Source organism: Martes martes (assembly GCF_963455335.1).
Source record: "Martes martes genome assembly, chromosome: 1".
In the NCBI taxonomy this organism is placed as follows: Eukaryota; Metazoa; Chordata; class Mammalia; order Carnivora; family Mustelidae; genus Martes; species Martes martes.
The window spans coordinates 164,692,781-164,704,915 of record NC_137888.1 but is presented as its reverse complement, the minus strand read 5'-3'; positions in this window follow the sequence as shown (position 1 = coordinate 164,704,915).

Sequence of the window (12,135 nt, the reverse complement as noted above, 5' to 3'; positions counted from 1 at the left end):
CTGAGCCGAAGGCAGAGGCGTTGACCCACTGAGCCACCCAGGCACACCATTACACCACTTTCTTATACATAAAGATAAACTCAAAATGGATTAAAGGCTTAAACATAAGAGCTGAAACCATAACATTCCTATAAGAAAACAGGCAGTAATTTCTTTGACATTGGCTATTGAAACATTTTTCTAGATATGTCTCCTGTAGCAAGGGAAATGAAACAAAAGCAAAATTAAACAAGTGGGACTACACCAAAATAAAAGCCTTCTGTACAACAAAGGAAACCATCAACAAAACAAAAAGGCAACCTATTGAATGGGAGAAGATATTTGCAAATGATATATCCCATAAGGGGTTAATATCCAGAATATATAAAGAACTAACACACACACACACACACACACACACACACACATGAGCAAGTAATCCAATTAAAAAATGAGCAGAGGATCTGAATAGACATTTTTCCAAAGAAGACGTGCAAATGACAGTATGGAGTTTCCTCAAAAAGTTGAAAATAGAGCTACCCTACGACCCAGCAATTGCATTGCTGCGTATTTACCCTAAAGATACAAATGTAGTGATCCAAAGGAGCACATGCACCCAAATGTTTATAGCAGCAATGTCCACAATAGCCAAACTATGGAAAGATGCCCATCACCAGATGAATGGATAAAGAAGATGTGGTGTGTGTGTATATGTATGTATATATGTATGTGTGTGTGTGTGTGTGTGTGTGTGTGTATATACACACACATACATACATACATACATACAGGAATATAATGCAGCCATCAAACCCCCCCCCGAAATCTTGCCACTTGCAGTGACATGGAAGGAACTAGAGGCTATTATGCTAAGCACAATAAGTCAATCAGAGAAACACAGTTATCATATGATCTCACTGATATGAGGAATTAGAGAAACAAGACAGTGGATCACAGGGGAAGGAAGGGAGAAATGAAACAAGACAAAATCAGAAAAGGTGACAAACCATAAGAGACTCTTAATCTCGGGAAACAAACTGGGAGTTGCTGGAGGGGAGTGGAAGGGAAGGGGTGGCTGGGTGATGGACATTGGGGAGGGTATGTGCTATGGTGAGTGCTGTGAATTGTATAAGACTGATGAATCATAGACCTGTACCCCTGAAACAATACATTATATGTTAATAAAAAAAGACATGCAAATGGCCAAAACACATGAGATGCTCAATATCACTAGTCATCAGGAGATTGCAGATTAAAACACAATGAAATATCACTTCACACCTGTCAGAATTGCTAAAATCAAAAACACAAGAAATAACAAGATTCCTCAAAAATTAAAAATAGAACTACCATATGATCCAGTAATTCTGCTACTGGGTATTTACCCAAAGAATGAAAACACTAATTTGAAAATATATATGCACCCCTATGTTTATTGCAGCAGTGTTTACAATAGCCAAGATAAGAAACAACCCAAGCATCCATTGATAGATGAATGGATAAAGACGATCGATGGAAAGGATGTGGGAGATCTGATTGGCAGGTTCCTGGCTTGTTACTAAGTCCTAGTGGTCTGTATCAAGCATCACCTGTGCAGGTCTCTGTCCTCTGCCTCAGGCCATAGTGAGAACACGTGAATAGAGGAAGAAAATTTCTTCTTGCCTCAGTTCTTGCTCTCCAGAATTCTCTTTCATGTCAAAAGTGCTTCTCTTGGGTAATCCTGATCTCCAAAAGCTAGATCAACATTCAACTATTTTAAACAACAAGGAAGACAATCTGAGGATTAAGAAAATGATCTGCACAGTTGGAGGGAGAGAATGTGGCAGATGCAAGGCTTATTTTGACAAATGAAAGCACACCTACTTAAAGTTCCAAGCACTCTGCACTACAAACAAGGAGGTCTGTAGAGGAAGGTCCAGTGGGAGAGAGCAGCCAAAACACAAAACACAACAAAGTGTACACAACATACACCAGAAACACTACTTAAAATTTTTGTTGTTGTTGCTATTGCTGTTTTTCCTGGGTTTTTCTCTTTTTTCCCCCTTTACTTGTTTCTTTTCTGGACAAAACGACTAGTTTAGATGGAAAAGTTCACCCCAAAAGAAAGAACAGGAGGTAATAATCCCTGCCAGGAATTTAATCAATCTGAATATAAGTAAAATATCTGAATTAGAATTTATAAAAGACAATTATGAAGATACTAGGTAGGTTTGAAAAAAGCATAGAAGACACTAGAGAATCCCTTACTATAGAAATAAGACAACTAAAATTTAATCAGGCTGAAATTAAAATGCTATTACTGAGATGCAGTCACAAGTGGAGGTTTTAACAGTGAGGTTGAATGAGGGAGAAGAGAGAGTGATCTAGATGACAAAGTGATAGAAAATAAGGAAGCTAAAAAGAAAAGATAAAGACAACTAATGGATCATGAAGGGAGAATTTGAGAACTCATTGATTCCATAAAGTGAAATAATATCCAGATAATAGGAGTCCTGGAAGATGAATAGTGGGAGAGAGGGACAGAAGGTTTACTTGAACAAATTATAGTTGAGAACTGCCCTAATCTGGAGAATGAAATGGGTATTCAAGACCAGGAGGCACAGAGAACCACTCCCTCAAAATTAATAAAAATAGGTCAACCCCTCTACACATAATGAAACTTGCAAATTTCAAACATAAAGAGAAATTCCTGAAAGCAGATCAGGATAAGAAGTCCTTAACCTACAACATAAGGCTGGCAGCAAACCTGACCACAGAGACCTGGCATGATATATTCAACATGCTGAATGGGGAAAATATGCAGCCAAGAATAGTTTATCCAGCAAGCCTGTCATTCAGAATAGAAGGAGAAATAAAGAGTTTCCAGGACAAACAAAATCTAAAAGAATTTGATAATAGTAAACCAGCCCAGCCAGAAATATTAAAGGGATGCTTTGAGCAAAGAGAGAGCTCAAAAGGAACAAAGACCAGAAAGGAACAGAGACAATCTATAGGAACAGCAACTTTACAAAAGTAATACAATGGCACTAACTTCATATCTTTCAATAATTATCCTGAATGTAAATGGACTAAATGCTCTAAAGAAAACACATAGGGTAGGGGCACCTGGGTGGCTGGGTCATTAAGCATCTGCCTTTGGCTCAGGTCATGATCCCGGGGTCTTGGGATCGAGACCTGCATCGGGCTCCCTGATCAGCAGGAAGCTTGCTTCTCTCTCTCCCACTCCCCCTGCTTGTATTTCCTCTCTTTCTTTGTCTTTCTCTATCAAATAAATAAATAAAATCTTAAAAAAAATACATAGGGTATCAGAATGAATAAAAAGACAAGACCCATTGATATGTTGCTTATAAGAGACTCGTTTTAGACCCAAAGACATGTCCAGGTTGAAACTGAGGGAGTGGAGAACAATTTATCATTTTAATGGACATCAAAAGAAAGCTTTTGATAGCCATCCTTATATCAGACAAACTCGATTTTAAACCAAAGAATGTTATAAAAGATGAAGAAAGACTCTATATCATAATAAAAAGTGTCTATCCAACAGAAAGATCTAATAATTGTAAATATTTATACCTTTAACTTGGGAACAGCCAAATATATAAGCCAATTAATAACAAAATTAAAGAAATACATTGATAATAATACAATAATAATAGGGGATTTTAACACCCCACTCACAGCAAGGGACAGATCATCTAAGCAGAAGATCCACAAGGAAACAAGGGCTTTGAATGACAAACTGGGCCAGATGGACTTCACAGATATATTCAGAATATTTCATCCTAAAGCAACAGAATACACATTCCTCTCAAGTGCACATGGAACATTCTCCAGAATAGATCATATACTGGGTCACAAATCAGGTCTCAAATGGTACAAAAAGATTGAGATTATTGCCGGCATATTTTCAGACCACGATGCTTTAAAACTTGAAGTCAACTACAAGAAAAAAATTGGAAGGACCACAAATACATGGAGGTTAAAGAGCATCCTACTAAAGAATGAATGGGTCAACTGGGAAATTAAAGAATTTAAAAGATAAATAGAAGCAAATGAAAATGAAAGCACAACAGTTCATAATTTTGGGGATGCAACAAAGGCGGTCCTAAGAGGGCACTATACAGCAATACAGGCCTTTCTCAAGAAAGAAGAAGTCTCAAATACACAACCTAACCTTACACCTAAAGGAGCTAGAAAAAGAACAGCAAATAAAGCCTAAATCCAGCAGAAGAGGCCTAATAAAGATCAGAGTAGAAATCAATGATATAGAAATCAAAATAACAGATCAATGAAACTAGGAGCTGGTTCTTTGAAAGAATAAGATCAATAAACCCCTAGCCAGACTTACCAAAAGGAAAAAGAGAAAGGACCCAAATAAGTAAAATTTTAAAAAGGATCCAAGTAAATAAAATAAAAAATAAAAAGAGGAGAGATCACAACCAATATTGAAGAAATAGAAACAGTTATAAGAATATTATGAGCAGGGGCACCTGTGGTGGCTCAGTGGGTTAAGCCTCTGCCCTCAGCTCAGGTCATGATCCAGGGTCCTGGGATCGAGCCCCACATTGGGCTCTCTGCTCAGCAGGGAGCCTTGCTTCCCCCTCTGTCTCTCTGCCTGCCTCTCTGCCTACTTGTGATCCCTCTTTCTCTGTCAAATAAATAAAATCTTAAAAAAAAAAAAAAAGAATATTATGAGCAATGATCTTCCTGATATGAGGAAGTTGAGATTCAACATGGGGGTTTAGGGGTTAGGAAAAGAATAAATGAAACAAGATGGGATCGGAAGGGAGACAAGCCATAAATGACTCTTAATCTCACAAAACAAACTGAGGGTTGCTGGGGGGAGGGGGGTTGGGAGAGGGGAGTGGGGTTATGGACATTGGGGAGGGTATGTGCTGTAGTGAGTGCTGTGAAGTGTGTAAACCTGGCGATTCACAGACCTGTACCCCTGGGGATAAAAATACATTATATATTTATAAAAAAAAAAGAATATTATGAGCAGTCACATGCCAACAAATTAGACAATCTGGAAGAAATGGATGTATTCCTAGAAACATATAAACTACCAAAACTGAAACAGGAAGAAATAGAAAACCTGAACAGACTCATAACCAGCAAGGAAATTGAATCAATAATCAAAAATCTCCCAACAGGGCCACCTGGGTGGTTCAGTCAAATAAGCATCTGCCTTCAGCTCTGGTCATGATCTCAGGGTCCTGATATCAAGCCCCATGTTGGGCTCTTTGTTCAGCGGGCAGTCTGCTTCTTCCCCTCTACCTGTGTGCTTGCTCTTGCTCACTCTCTCTCTCTCTCTCTCTTTCTCTGACTCTCACTTTCAATAAATATATTAAATCTTTTTTAACTCTCCTAATAAATAAGAGTCCAGGGCCAGATGGCTTCCCAGCGGAATTCTACCAAACATTTAAAGAAGAAATAATACCATTCTTCTGAAGCTGTTTCAAAAAATAGAAATGGAAGAAAAACCTCCAAACTCATTCTATAAGGCAACATTACCTCGATCCCAAAACCAGAAGAAGATCCCATCAAAAGGAGAGTTACAGACCAATATCCCTGATGAACATGGATGCAAAAATTCTCACCAAGATACTAGCCAATAGGATCCAACATTATATTACAAGGATTATTAACCACGACCAAGTGGGATTTTTTTCCCTGGGCTGCAAGTGTGGTTCAATATCTGCAAATCAAGCAGTACCATAAACTACATTAATAAAAGAAAGGACGAGAACCATTTCATCCTCTCAATAGATGCAGAAAAGCATTTGACAAAGTACAGCATCCTTTATTGATTGAAACTCTTCACAGTGTAGGGATAGAGGGAACATACCTCAATATCATAAAAGCCATTAATGAAAGACTCATAGTGAATATCATTCTCAATGGGGAAAAACTTTGTACTTTTCCACTAAGGTCAGGAACATGACAAGGATGTTCACTATCACCACTGTTGTTCAACATAGTACTGGAAGTCCTAGCCTCAGCAATCAGACCACAAAAAGAAAGAAAAGGCATCCAAATTGGCAAAAAAGAAGTCAAATGCTCACTCTTTGTAGATGACATGATGCTCTATGTGGAAAACCCAAAAGACGCCACCCCCAAATTGCTAGAACTCGTTCAGGAGTTCAGCAAAGTGACAGGATATCAAATCAATACCCAGAAATCAGTGCATTTCTATACACTAACAATGAGACAGAAGAAAGAGAAATTAAGGAGTTGATCCTATTTACAGTTGCACCAAAACCCGTAGGATACCCAAGATACCTAAGATACCTAACCAAAGAGGTAAAGGATCTGTACTCTGAAAACTATAGAAAACTTTTGAAAGAAATTGAGGAAGACACAAAGAAATGGAAAAACATTCCATGCTCATGGATTGGAAGAGCAAATAGTGTTAAAATGTCTGTGCTACTCAAAGCAATCTACACATTCAATGCAATCCCTATCAAAATACCAACATTTTTCACAGAGCTGGAACAAACAACCCTAAAACTTGTATGGAACCACAGAAGATTCCTAAATAGCCAAAGAAATGCTGACAAAGAAAATCAAAGCTGGAGGCATCACAATTCTGGACTTCAAGCTGTACTGCAAAGCTGTAATCATCAAGACAGTATGGTACTGGCACAAAAAAGACATAGATCAAGGGAACAAAACAGAGAACCCAGAAATGGACCCTCAACTCTATGGTCAACCAATCTTTGACAAAGCAAGAAAGAATATTCAATGGGAAAAAAACTGTCTTCAACAAATGGTGTTGGGAAAATTTGACAGCCACACGCAAAAGAATGAAACTGGTCTGTTTTCTTACACCATACACAAAAGTAAACTCAAAATGGATGAAAGACCTAAATGTGAGACAGGAATACATCAAAATCTTAGAGGAGAACACAGACAGCAACTTTTGACCTCGGCCACAACAACTTCTTGCTAATCACGTCTCCAAAAGGCCAGAGAAACAAAAACAAAAGTGAGCTATTGGAACTTCGTCAAGATAAAAAACTTCTGCACAGTGAAAGAAACAATCAACAAAACTAAAAGGCAACCCACAGAATGGGAGAAGATATTTGCAAATGTCTTATCAGATAAAGGGTTAATATCCAAAATCTATAAAGAATTTATAAACTCAACACCCAAAAAACAAAAATCCCAGCCAAGAAATGGGCAGAAGACATGAACAGACATTTCACCAAAATAGACATATTAAATGGCCAATAGACACATGAAAAAAATACTCAACATCACTCGGCATCAGGGAAATATAAATCAAAATCTCACAATGGGATACCACCTCACACCTGTCAGAATGGCTAAAATTAACAACCCAAGAAACAACAGATGTTGGTGAGGATGTAGAGAAAGATGAACCCTCCCCTCTTACACTGTTGATGGGAATGCAAACTGGTTGCGGCCACTCTAGAAAATAATATGGAGGTTCCTCAAAAAATTAAAAATAGAGCTACCTACCCTATGACCCAGCAATTGCACTACTTGGTGTTTATCCAGAGGATACAAATGTAGTTATTAGAAGGGATATATGCACTCCAATATTTATAGCAGTGATGTCCACAATTTCCAAACTGTGGAAAGAGCCCAGATGTCCATCAACAGAGGAGTGGATAAAGAAGATGTGGTATACATGTACAATGGATTGTATATACCACAGCCAACAAGAAGAAATCTTGCTAATTGCAGTGATATGGATGGAACTAGAGGATATGATGCTAAGCAAAATAAGTCTGTCAGAGAAAGATAAATACCATGTGATTTTGCTCATATGTGAACATTGGGGAAAGGGAGGAAAACAGAAAGGGAGACAAACCATAAGAGACTTCTAACTACAGGGAACAAACTGAGGGTTGCTGGCGGCGGGGGGGGGGGTCAGTGGGGGGATGGGATAACTGGGTGATGGGCATTAAGGAGGGCCCTTGAAGTAATGAACACTGGGTGTTGTATGCAACTGATGAATCACTGAATTATACCTCTGAAACTAATAATACAGTATATGTTAATAAAATTGAATTTAAATTTAACAATTTTAAAATTTTTTTCAAAAAGAATATTATTCAGCCATAAAAAAGATTGAAATCTTGCCATTTGCAACAACATGAATGGACCTACAGAGTACAGTCCTAGGTGAAACAAAAGTCAGAGAAAGATAAATACCATATGATTTCACATATGTGGAATTTAAGAAACAAAACAAATTAAAAAAAAAACAAAGAAAAAATGAATAAACAAAAATCACATTCTTAAATACAGAGAACTAACTGGTGGTTGTCAAAGGGGAGGTGGCTGGGAAGATAGACGAAATAGATAAAGGGAATTAAGAGTACACTTACCTTTTTTTCTTTTTTTAAGATTTTCTTTCTTTCTTTGACAGAGAGAGACAGCAAGAGAGGGAACACAAGCAGGCAGAGTGGGAGAGGGAGAAGCAGGCTTTCTGCTCAGCAGGGAGCCCAATGTGAGGCTTGATCCCAGGACCCTGGGATCATGACCTGAGCTGAAGGCAGAAGCTTAATGACTAAGCCACCAGGCACCCTAAGAGTACACTTATTTTGATGGGCAGTGAAAGATGTATAGAATCATTGGATTATTATATTGTACATCTGAAACTAACTTAATGCTGTATGTTAAGTATACTTTAATAAAAAAATAGTTAAATGAATTAATTCATCTAAAATCTGTTCCTAACAGTGGTTAGTGTGTGAGAGGATCACAAGAAATCCTCTGTTTCATAAAAAGAACATCAGTGGGGGCGCCTGGGTGGCTCAGTGGGTTAAAGCCTCTGCCTTCGGCTCGGGTCATGATCTCGGGGTCCTGGGATTGAGCCCCACATCGGGCTCTCTGCTCAGTGGGGAGCCTGCTTCCTCCTCTCTCTCTGCCTGCCTCTCTGCCTACTTGGGATCTCTGTCTGTCAAATAAATAAATAAATCTTAAAAAAAAAAAAAAAAAAAAAAAAAGAACATCAGTGGAAGCCCCAAATCCCTCCTTGGCCAGGACTCCTCCAGGAGCAGCTGAACAAATGCCAGTCCTGCCTTTCTTCTTCTCCTGTAACCAGGTGGGTCTTTAGGGCAATTTCAGCCCATTAGTTGCTTTTTCCTAGGGCTATGACTCTTTTAGATTAAGTTGATTAAATTGGGGTGAGGGTAGACACCTAGGGATGCAAATGCTGCTGCCCACTAGCAAAGAGCATACATGTGTGTGTGCGCGCGCACGCACACGCACACGCACAGTAAAAGCCACTGCAACTATGGAAATGACAACACAAGTCCTGTATGACTCTAATGGGCTAATTTTTAGATACTCATACCATGTGATCATTCCTACAGTGGTGTGGTTTCTTTCAAATAATTCCCTTGGGAGCCTAAGCATTTATTCCAACAACCTGCTCCTCGTGCTCAGAAAATGATTGTCCTTAGATCTGTAACCTTCAAATTTGAATATCTTTAACTTGTGGAAGACCAGGAGTTCTTTACCTAGGAACACACAGATTCCCATGCAAACTGTTCTGTGTATCATGCATTTTGGCAGGTCCTCAACACACAAAAAAGTGGTTAAGAATTATTGTTTGAAGGAGTGAATTTTGATTTAAAAAAAAAAACATGTAAAATTCTTTTGGAGTCAACTTTCATGATTAAGCTAAGTAATATGTAAGCCTCAAAACAAAATGTGACTATAAATTAATGAGATGGATATTGATACAGTCATACATGTGCACATATGCACACACATACACATTTGTGTTGGCCCACTGGTCTATATTTTCAGGAATCTTTTCTTCTCTTGTTTCATTGTCCATAATCCCCAGCCTTTCACCTTTGTCAGGGAAATAACCTGAGAGAGAGAAAGGGGAGGAACAACAGAGAGCTGTTTCAGGGATCTCACACCATGTGTAAATTAAATGTTCCCCAGGGGACACCTCCCATCTCATTTTCATCCACCTCCATATCCATATATTTTTCTTCTGATAAGAATTTCCACCCTTCAGCTAACTCCTTCAGGAAGTTTGCAACAGAAAGCCACAGCCATCCCAGTGGATCAGGTTAAGTTCAGTGACTGCCTAACAAACCCTGGTTGTTCTAGATCCAATTCTTGGGGAAGGGGATTAGCTCTGCTGGATTACTGATGGGATGATGCAGGTTTGGATTCTTGAATCTAGAGCTAAGTGGGTAGTGATAGGGAATTGAAAGACTAGGTCCAAAGGAGTCCTGTAGATGGTGCAACCAATCCTGACCTATCAAGACTCTAAAGACTTTGTAGGGGTGCCTGGGTGCCTCAGTTATTAAAGAGTCTGACTTTGTCTCAGATCATGATCTTAGGGTCTTGGGACTGAGCGCCACATCAGGATCCCTGCTCAGTGGAGCATCTGCTTCTCCCTCTCCCTCTGCTCCTTCCCCCAGTCATGTTCTCTCTCTCTCTCTCTCTCTCTCTCTCAAATAAATAAATAAATAAAATGTTTTTTAAAATGCTCTAAAGATTCTCAAACCAGACCTGAGACTTGAGTAACTTGGTGCGTGGACTGGAATGACATCTGGGATGCTCATTTGTCTTTGGAGTTTCACTGAGCTAACACAATATAACTCCAAAAGACATTTTTTTTTAAAGATTTTATTTATTTATTTGACAGACAGAGACCACAAGTAGGCAGAGAGGCAGGCAGAGAGAGGAAGGGAAGCAGGCTCCCTGCTGAGCAGAGAGCCCGATGTGGGGCTCGATCCCAGGACCCTGGGATCACTACTCAAGCCGAAGGCAGAGGCCTTAACCCACTGAGCCACCCAGGCACCCCCCTAAAGTCATTTTTATTTGAATATTTAATACTAAAGCAGTGAATTTCTCAATATAATATTAGGAAGAGTTTAATAGATTATTTCTTCTTAAAGACTATCCCTTTATTCTGACTTCATAGATATTATTCTGGGGTAAAACCTTTATTCACACCTTTTATTGTGACAATCTCCTAACTGTGCTTCCTGGCTTGAATCTCTTCCTTCTTTCTGTAAGGTACACTTCTTTTAAAATCTGTGATCATCAAAATCTTTCAGTGGATCTCCACTGAAAGTAGAGTCCAAACTTCTTGTCTTGGTTGTTAAACCCCACTGAGTTTGGCCTCAATTTATCTGGGAGGCTTTATGTCTAATGGTTAAATATTTGGGCTTTGGGGTTAGACAAACCTGGTTTCCGTACTAGCTCTACCACTTACTAGCTGTGTGATAGTGGGCAAATGACTACACTTCTATAAACCTCAGTTTCCTCACTCATATGATTGTAGTTGTAACATCTCATATGACTGTTTTGAGGATTAAATGAGATAATGTGTGGTAAGTGCGATGCACAGGTACCTTGCACATATAAGGAAGAGTCTAACACATTTTATTTATCATTATTATTGCTTTTCCACCCTATCTCCCCTTTTTAGTTACAGTTAAACTGATGTAAATTTCACTGTCCTTGTTTTTGCATTCTTGCTCTACACATATATTCACTTTATCTTTTTTTTTAGCTATCCTAATTCTTAAAAATTACTTTTCTTATCTTCATTACCCATCCAAATCATGTACATCCTTCAATACCCAGCTGAAATATCACCTACTCCATGAAGCACTTTTTCTCCACCCAGTAGTCTGCTGTGATTGTTGTCTCTCCTCTAAAGTCTTGCAATACACTTATTGTTTCTTTAGCAAGTTCACAAAATTTTATTAAAATGTATACATTTAATCTCTTAGTTCTATTCATAATCTTGAACTCTTGTTGATTATTTTTATATTGAATTATTTTCTTAAGCTTTTTTTTCCCTATCGAAGTCTATGTTTTAGGCTATTCCTAACTACACATTTTCCCCAACACTGTATTTTGAAAAACTTAAGATACACAGAAAGTTGAACTGTAAAATAAATATCCTTATACTCACTACTTGTATTCCACAATTAACATTGTAATACGCTTGCTTTGTCCCATATCTGTCCACCCCACTATGCATCCAACAACCCATCTTACTTTTTTTTTTTTTTTTTAGAAAGGGGTACTTTTTTTTTTCTTTTAAAGATTTTATTTATCTGTTTGACAGAGGGAGAGAGATCACAAGTAGGCAGAGAGGCAGGCAGAGAGAGAGGTGGGGAAGCAGGCTCCCCGCTGAGC